This window comes from Pseudorca crassidens, chromosome 1 (assembly GCF_039906515.1).
Source record: "Pseudorca crassidens isolate mPseCra1 chromosome 1, mPseCra1.hap1, whole genome shotgun sequence".
Classification (NCBI taxonomy): domain Eukaryota; kingdom Metazoa; phylum Chordata; class Mammalia; order Artiodactyla; family Delphinidae; genus Pseudorca; species Pseudorca crassidens.
This window is the reverse complement of record NC_090296.1, coordinates 130,671,330-130,681,665: the sequence shown is the minus strand read 5'-3', so window position 1 is coordinate 130,681,665 and position 10,336 is coordinate 130,671,330.

Here is a 10,336-nt window from a genome sequence, read left to right as displayed (position 1 = left end):
GCAATACAATCCTACCTCAGAAAACAAGAAACATCTCAAATAAACAACCTAACCTCACACCTAAAGGAACAACAGAAAGAAGAACAAACAAAATCCAAAATTAGTAGATGGAAAGAAATCACAAAGATCAGAGGAGAAATAAATGAAACGGAACCAAAGAGAACATTAGCAAAGATCAATAAAACTAAAAGCTGGTTCTTTGAGAAGACAAACTAAACTGTTAAACCACATTCATCAAGATTCAATCAAGAAAAAGAGGGAGAGGACTCAAATCAATAAAATTGAAATGAAAAAGAAGTTACAATGGACACCACAGAAATACAAAGCATATAAGAGACTACTACAAGCAACTCTATGCCAATAAAATGGACAACCTGCAAGAAATTGACATATTCTTAGAAAGGAATAACCTTCTAAGACTGAACCAGGAAGAAATAGAAAATATAAATAAAATAAAAAATAGAAATAGAAAATCCAAGTAATGAAATTGAAACTGTGGTTAAAAATCTTCCAACCAAAAAAACCCAGGACCGGATGGCTTCACAGGTCAATTCTATCAAACATTTAGAGAAGAGCTAACACCCACCCTTCTGAAACTCTTCCAAAAAATTGCAAAGGGAGGAACACTCCCAAACTCATTGTATGAGGCCACCATACCCTGATACCAAAGCCAGACAAAGATACTCCAAACAAAGAAAATTACAGACCAATATCACTGATGAAGAGAGATGAAAAAGTCCTCAACAAAATCCTAGCAAACAGAATCCAACAACACAATAAAGGGATCATACACCATGACCAAGTGGGATTTATCCCAGAGACACAAGGATTCTTCAGTATACCCAAATCAATCAATGTGATACACCATATTAACAAATTGAAGAATAAAAACCATACGATCTCAATAGATGCAAAATAAGCTTTTAACAAAATTCAACACTCATTTATGATAAAAACTCTCCAGGAAATGTGTATAGAGGGACTGTACCTCAACATAATAAAGGCCATATATGACAAACCCCCAGCAAACAACATTCTCAATGGTGAAAAACTGAAAGCTTTTCCTCTTATATCAGGAAGAAGACAAGGATATCCACTCTTGCCACTATTATTCAACATAGTTTTGGAAGTCTTAGCCACGGCAATCAGAGAAGGAAAAGAAATCAAAAGAATCCAAATTGGAAAAGATTTAAAACTGTCACTGTTTGCAGATGAACTGATACTATACATAGAGCATCCTAAGATACCGCCAGATAACTGCTAGAGCTAATCCACGAATTTGTTAAAGTCATAGAAAATTAATATACAAAATTAATATACAGAAATCTGATACACTTCTATACACTAATAATGAAATATATGAAAGAGAAATTAGAAAGAGTCCCATTTACCATCATAAAAAAAGATAATAAAATACCTACGTGTATTTTACCTAAGGAGGTAAAAGACCTGTACTCAGAAAACTACAAGACACTGATGAAAGAAATCAAAGTTGACACAAACAGAAGGAGAGCTATACCATGTTCATAGATTGGAAGAATCAATAATGTGAATATGACTATACTACCCAAAGCAACCTACAGATTCTTTGCAATCCCTATCAAATTACCAATGGCATTGTTTTACAGAGCTAGAACAAAAAATCTTAAAATTTGCATGGAGACGCAAAAGACCCCAAGTAGCCATAGCAATATCGAAGGAAGAAAACGGAGCAGGAGGAATCAGACTCCCTGATTTCAGACTATACTGCAAAGCTACAGTCATCAAAACATTTTAGCACAGGCACAAAAACAGACATAGAGATCTATGGAACAAGATAGAAAGCCCAGAGATAAACCCATGCACTTATGGTAAACTAATCTATGACAAAAGAGGCAAGGATATACAATGGATAAAAGAAAAGGTCTCATAAATAAGTGGTGCTGGGAAAACTGGACAACTATATGTAAAAGAATGAAATTAAAACACTTACTAATACCGTACACAAAAATAAACTCGAAATGGATTAACGACCTAAATGTAAAGCCAGACACTATAAAACCCTTAGAGGAAAACATAGGCAGAACAGTCTATGACATAAATCACAGCAAGATCCTTTTTGATCCACCTTCGTGAGTAATAGAACTAAAACCCAAAATAAACAAATGGGACCTAATGAAACTTAAAAACTTTTGCCCAGCCAAGAAACTATAAACAAGACGAAAAGACAACACTCAAAATGGTAGAAAATATTTGCAAATGAATCAACGGACAAAGGATTAATCTCCAAAATATATAAACAGCTCATGCAGCTCGATATTTAAAAAACAAACAACTCAATCAGAAAATGGGCTAAAGACCTAGACTTTTCTCCAAAGAAGGCATACAGATGGCCAATAGGCACATGGAAAGAGGCTTAAAACATCACTAATCATTAGAGAAATGCAAATCAAAACTACAAAATGAAGTATCACCTCACAACCTTCAGAATGGCCATCAACAAAAAATCTACAAACAATAAATTCTGGAGAAGGTGTGAAGAAATGGCAACGTTCTTACACTGTTGGTGGGAATGTAAATTGGAATATCCAATATGGAGAAGAGTAAGGAGGTTCCAGAAAAACCTAAAATTTAGAAATATCGTATAAACTAGCAATTCCACTCTTAAGTATGTATCTGGAGAAAACCTTACTTCCAAAAGGTACATGCACACCAATGTTAATTCATCACTATTAACAATACGCAAGAGAAGGAAGACATCTGAAAGTCCATCAACCGAGAAAAGGACAGACAGGACTGGGCACATGTTGATTTTTATTGGAGTATAGTTGAGTTACCATGTTGTGTTAGTTTCTGCTGTACAACAAAGTGAATCAGTTACACATATACATATATATAAATTATTTTTTAGATTCTTTTCCCATGTAATTATTACACGTATTGAGTCGAGTTCCCTTTGCAATAAAGTCTTCATTACTTTTCTATTTTATATACAGCAGTGTGTATATGTCGATCACAATCTCCCAATTTATCCTTCCCCATATTCCCCTTAAGCATGTTTGTTTTCTATGTGACTCTGTTTCTGTTTTGTAAATAAGTTCATTTGTACAAGTTTTTTAGAGTCCATATGTAAGATATTGCTGTGAATTATGTCAGAGTGTTCTCCCTATTTTCTTTCTCCACTTATTGTACCCTGCCTACATTTAGGGCTAATTTGTGTTTATTTTTGTGTATGATGGTAGATAGTGTTCTAATTTCATTCCTTTACATGTAGCTGTTGAGTTTTCCCAGCATCAGTTTTTGACGACTGTCTTTTCTCCATTGTGTATTCTTGGCTCCTTAACTAGAGATTAGTTGACTATAGGTGTGTGGATTTACCTGTGGAGTTTCTATCTTGTTCCATAGATCTCTATGTCTGTTTTTGTGCCTGTGCCAAAATGTTTTGCTGACTGTAGCTTTGTTGTTTACTCTGAAGTCAGGAGTCTGAATCCTCCAGCTCCATTTTTCTCAGTGTTGCTTCTGCTATTCAGGGTCTTTGATGTTTCCATACAAATTGTAATTTTATTTGTTCTAATTCTGTGAAAAATGTCATTGGTAGTTTGACAGGAATGCATTGATTTTCTAGATAGCTTTGAGTAATATACTCATTTTGAAACTATTTATATTTCCTATTAGGAATGTGGTATATCTTTCCATCTGTTTGTGTCATCTCAATTTCTTTCATCACTGTCTTATAGTTTTTGGAGTACAGGTCTTTTGTTTTCTTAAGTAGGTAATTTATTCTTTTCTATATGATGGTAAATGGATGGGATTGTTTCTTGAATTTCTCTCTCTGATCTTTTGTTAGTGTATAGAAATGCAACCCTTTTCTGTATATTAGTGTTTCATCCTGCAACTTAACCATATTCACTGATGAGGTCTAGTAGTTTTCTGGTAGCGTCTTTAGTAGTTTCTATGTATATGTATGTAAGTTATCTATGTAAGTTATCTGCTAACAGTGACCGTTTTACTTCTTTTCCAATTTGGATTCTTTTTCTTCTCTGATTGTCGTGGTTAGAACTTCCAATACTATGTTGAATTAAAGTGGCAAGAGTGGACATACTTGTCTCGTTCCTGATATTAGAGGAAATGCATCCCTCAGATAAATCCTACTTGATCATGGTGTATGATATATGTTGTAAGATTCGGTTTGCTTGTATTTTGTTGAGGATTTTGCGTCTCTATTCATCAGTGAAAAATGTCCTGTGATGTTCTTTTTCGTGGTATCTTTATCTCGTTTTGGTATCAGTGTTATGGTGGCCTCAGAATGAGCTTGGGAGTGCTTCTTTCTCTGCAAAATTTTGGGAGGGTTTCAGAAGGATGTATGTTAACTCTTGTCTAAATGTTTGACAGAATTTGCCTGTGAAGTCTTGGACTTTTGTTTGTTGGAAGTTTTTAAATACTGTTTCAATTTCAGTACTTGTGATTGATCTGTTCGTATTTTCTGTTTTTTTTTTAGTTCAGTCTGGAAGGTTGTACTTTTCTAAAAAGTTTTCCGTGTCTTCTAATCTGTGAATTTTATTAGCTGTGCATTATATTTGTGTATATATTTGTTTTTAGTAGTCTCTTATGACCCTTTGTATTACTGTGCTGTCCATTGTAATTTTTTTCATTTCTCATTTTATTGAGTTCTCTCCCTTTGTGTCCTGACAAGTCTAGCTTGAGGTTTATCAATCTTATCTTCTAAAAATACCAGCTTTTAGTTCATTGATATTTGCCGTAGCGTGCTTCATCTCTATTTCCTTTGGTTATTTAGTAACCTTATGTGTTTGGGTTTGTTTTTTTTTTTTTACAGCTTTTCCCTCTCATTTATATCTAATCTCTTAGTGCTGTAGTCAGAAAAAATACTTGATGTGATTTCAATTTTCATAATTTTACTGAGGCTTGATTTGTGTCCCAAGATGTGATCTATCTTTGAGAATGTTCCAGGTGCACTTGAGAATAAAGTGTATTCTGCTGCTTTCAGGTGGAATGCCCTATAAATATCAATTAAGTTCATCTGGGCTAATGTGTCATTTAAGGTTTTCTTATTGCTTTTCTGTCTGGCTGTTTTGTCCTCTGGTGTAAGTGTATGTTAACGTCCCCCCCTGTTATTGTGGTACTGTTAATTTTTATTTTTAATGGCTATTAGTATTTGTCTTATATATTGAGGTGCTTCCATGTTGGTTACATATATATTTACAATTGTTATATTTTCTTGTTGGATTGATCCCTTGATCATTTTGTAGTGTCCTTCCTTGTCTCTCATAACAGTCAATACTTAAAGTATACTTTGTCTGCTATTAGTATTGTTACTCCAGCTTTCTTTTGATTTCCATTTTCATGGAATATCTGTTTCCACACCCTCACTTTTAGTCTGTAAGTATCCCTAGGTCTGAAGTGGGTCTCTTGTAGACAGCATATGTATGAGTCCTCTTTTTGTATCCATTCAGACAGTTCATGTCTTTTGGTTGGAGCATTTAATCCATTTACAATTAAGGTTATTATTAGTATGTATGTTTCTATTGCTGTTCTCTTGTTTTGGATTTGTTTGTATCAGTCTTCTTTCGTTCTTGTTTTGTTCTCTTCTTGTGGTTTGATGACTATACTTAGTGTTGTGTTTGAGTTTTTTTCTTTTTTGTGTATGTATCTATTATACACATTTGGTCTGTAGTTCCCATGAGGTTTCGAGATAACAATCTGTACACGTACAATGTTGTTTTTATGTTGCTGGTCTCTTAATTTCAAATAAAATTCTCATTTCCTTTACTCTCCCATGGTTGCTGATTTTGATATATTTGTGTTTGGATTTTTTCCTACTACTAGTTTCTATTTACCTTTACCAGTGTGTTAGCCATTTTTTTGTTTGTAGTTGTGACCTTTTTTCTTTTTTCCCCCCTCTTAGAGAAGTTCTTTTAGTATTTGTCATAAGGCTGGTTTGGTGGTGCTGAATTCTCTTAGCTTTTGAATGCAAAACCTTCAATTTCTCCATCAAATCTGAATAAGAGCCTTACTGGATAGCGTGTTCTCTGTTGTAGTTTTTTCCTTTTCATCACTTTAAATATGTCATTCCACATCTCTGGTCTGCAGAGTTTCTGCTGAGAAATCAGCTGATAGTCTTATGGAGATTCCCTTGTAAGTTATTTGTTGATTTTTCCTTGCTGCTTTTAATATTTTTTCTGTATCTTTAATTTTTGTCAGTTTGAGTACTATGTTCCTTGGCATTTCCTCTTTTGGTTTTTCTTCCCTGTTTCTTTTCCCACGTTAGGCAAGTTATCACCTATAATCTCTTAAAAAAATCCCCTCAGGCTTTCCCTTTCTCTTCTTCTGGCATCCTCATTATATGAATGTTCGTGTGTTTTAATGTTGTCCCAGAGGTCTCTGAGACTGTTCTCATTTTTTTCTGCAGCCCATGTATTGAAGAGTCATACTGATATTCAGGTCTTTTATTCAACAAATACATTTCAAAATGCTATAGCTGTCATAAATAGTGATTCTTCTGATGCACCTGGGAAAAGTAAATTGAAAACCTTCTGGAAAGGATTCACCATTCTAGACAACATTAAGTACATTCTTAATTCATGGGAAGAGGTTAAAATATCAACATTAACAAGAGTTTGGAAGTTAATTGCAACCTTGGTGCATGACTTCACTGGAATCAGTAACTACAGATGTGTTGGAAACTGCAAGAGAACTAAAATCAGAAGTGGAGCCTGAAAATGTGACTGAATTGCTGCAATCTCATGATAAAACTTCAACAAATGGAGAGATGTTTCTTATGAATGAGCAAAGTAGTTTCTTAGGATGGAATCTAGTGGTGTAGAGGTTAAGATTGTTGAAATGACATCAAATGAGTTACAATATTACATACACTTAGCTGACAAAACTGTGGCAGGTTGGAGAAGATTGACTCCATTTTTTTGTTTTTTAAAAAAAAATTTTTTTGTTTGTTTTCCGGTACGCGGGCCTCTCACTGTTGTGTCCTCTCCCGTTGCGGAGCACAGGCTCTGGACGCGCAGGCTCAGCGGCCATAGCTCACAGGCCTAGCCGCTCCGCGGCATGTGGGATCTTCCCGGACCGGGACACGAACACGCGTCCCCTGCATCGGCAGGCGGACTCCCAACCACTGCGCCACCAGGGAAGCCCTCAAATTGTGTTTTAAATGCATTTGTGAGTTGAATTTGTTTAAAGTGCCATAACCTCAGTCTATATAAACATATTTTACGCCTTGATTTATCAATTTTATAATTTGGAGGCAAAAAGAATAGGTTTGAGCTTTGATCCTATTACTGTTTGGGCATGTCTGGGCAAGCGAGGAGTTCACTCATGCAAAAAATTGAGAGTCATCATGCATTCAACACACATTTGTGGGACCAAACCTGCATGAAGGAATGTGAGAGATCCGCAGGGGACAATAGATGCACAAGAAATAATTGTGCTCCCAAGCACTTCATAGCCTACAGAACAGTGAATGCCAAGTGGCAGCACTCAGCACTTTGTTGGGTGTGCAGAGGTCTAGGTGGATACTGGTTGAGAGGAGACTGACTTCTGACCACACTTAAAGCAGAGGAAACAGGATCAGGACTGAGGCAATGTGTGCTGCTCTTTGCCTTTGAGGAAGAAATGTGCTTTTAGGAGCGTTGCATAAAGATGAGAGAGATCTTTCATCCGTGCTTTCTAACATAATCCAAGTTGGTGTGTGGAACACCAAGCAGGGAAGCATTTCTTGTTTTTATTGCCTTTAAAAAAATACAATAAAATCGAAATAACAAAATTTACCGTTGTAATCATTTTTATGTGTACAGTTCACAATATTAATATATTCACACTGTTGTGCTCTTGCTTTCTCATAACTGACAGGTGTTGCCAACCACTCCTTCCCTTTTTGCAGAATGAACATATCTGACTAAATTGTCAGATATTACATAAAAAATATGTATTGCTCCACAAATTCTAAATTGTTTTTCTGGCCAGTGAGAAGCCTCTGGAATTGTATCCTGTACAATACAATAGTTTATGTGAGACACACTAAGATTAATACTTTTTTCCAGTCTAGTAAACAACACTGTTCTTTTGTAAGAACAGACTTTACTTAATTTTTTCTAATTTTATTTCCATTATAGAACTTAAGATTTATTTCAATATGAAGATGGTCTAGAGCAAAAAGTTGAAATATGACACAATTGTGATGATTTTACGTTAGATTTGTCGAAGATAAATCCTAGTTGAAGCAGGGAGGATAGACTTCATAATAACTACTGCAGAAGGGAAGAAAGGGAAGAATAACTACTGCAGAAAGGAAGAAAGTCCATGAACTGAACATAAATTTACTCAAAGACAGAGGCGTGCTGAGTGAGAATTACTGAGTGGTGTGAAGGAGGCTTTTGGTCCAAAGGGCAGAGAAGGGGTTTACAACTTCAAGCCTTCTAAACTAACTGCTTTAAGAGGGGTAGTGGGGCCTGTCTGGCTATTACCAGGTTTTGGCTAGTACAAATATATTTGGCTAAAACAAATTCTGACAGTGTTAAGCTTTCTCAGGTAGGCATTTTAAGTGGGGCTGGGGTCATCCTAGGGATATGGCCTTAAACCTCCAGAAGCCATGCTAGAGTTTGGTCAAATCTCTTAGTTCAGGGATCTGGATGCACTTAATTACAGACCCAGAGCTCTTTCGCAGTTCTCATGTTTCATTTGTTTGAATTCTGCTGAGTCAAGTTGAAAGCAAAGAGAAAGAAAGTATTTCTTCTTAAGCCTAGAGGCTGGATGTGTATGTGTGTGTTTGCTTGTGTACCCCTCACATGCCCAAGCATACACGTGCATATTTGTATACGTGTTTGTGTGGGTTTTTTTTACAGGACTTTATAGAACATCTCAGTGAGTGAATGAATTCAGTGTTTCCAAATTCTGTGTCTGGTAATTTTATCTAGTTGTCTTAGTTTGGTCCAATCTTTAAATTTGGAGAGAGAATGAAATGAATGTTTTACAACAGTCTATGGTACCAAGGGCCTAGGGTATATGCCACTTGCAGCCATACTATTGGAAGAAGGTGCATTTTCTCTAGAATACTGCATAGTATGTTCAGATCTTTCTGTAACCCTGGGGGTTTGTCCAGGGGCGTGTCAATGTAGCAGTTGTTGCCTGGGCTTCTCAGCTTTATTGGTATGGGTGAATGAAGTGCTGGTATTTGTTCTGGACTTTATCTAACATAGTCTCAACTATCTATAGATTAGGGTAATTTTGTGTGAATGCTGATGTTTAAGTACTTTAATGCTCTTATACGATTTTAAATATAATTCTTAGGACTCAGAACTCTGGAAATATATAGGAATGAACACGTTTGAATTTGAAATGTGCATCTTGTCACACATGAAATAATTATTTTAATTGCTGTTTGATGTGTGTGGTAATATCTGAGAAAGTTTAATAAAGTTGGATTTCTCATTTCCAACTAATCTTAAAGTTACTATAAGATTATTTGGAGACAATTTTGAATTGGCAAGAGCAGCCAGTGCCTCTCATAGTTTAAGGAGCGTATAAATGCAGATTTATTTCAGTATGTCTGTGATGGACCCTACACAGTCTGCATTTCCAAATAAACGTCCAGGTGCTGTGGCTGCTGCTGGCCATGGGGAACTGCACTTGCTGGTCAGCCACAGGGCTTTCTGATACTGCTTTTGACATTTGAACCACAAGAGTTTCTCCTTTTGCTCCTGTTCACTTCACTCTCCCTCGGTAATATCCATGTTCCCCTTCATTTTCATGGACACTTCCTAGCAGCTAGTGTGCATTCAGATAGGAGTTGCCATGCTCCCTGGCTATACCTAACAGAATGCATGCTGCTTTAACATCTTCTACCTATGAGCCACACTCTCTCTTATCCATCTGCTGGAAAAATGGAAGAGTAGAGCTACGCAAGAGAAAAAATTTGGGGTGGAGCTAGATCCCTCTGCTCACTCATCCAAGCTGGGATGTGAGAAAGATCTGATTATGGGAAACAGTTGAGATCTCAGAGTTTGTTGTATTAGTCTCCTTTGGTGAATACAACATCCGAGGCCAAACTGCTTAATTCCAGGACCATTTTGCTTGCAGAGAAAATTTGCTACTTCAATCTAATTTCAGAGTACTTAGTTGCAAATATATACTTAATTAATTTATGGATTTGTATTCTCATGGAATGACTAAAGAGGTTCGCTCAGCTCTCACCTCTCTCCCCAGTTTCCACCTCTTACATTCCCTTCCAATAAATGTTTCACAAAGGTGTACTGTGAAAATTGGGTCCTACTACAGGCCTAATAAATCAAACCTGCAGAGGGAGCACTTAGAAACATTTAGCAGGAGAGCC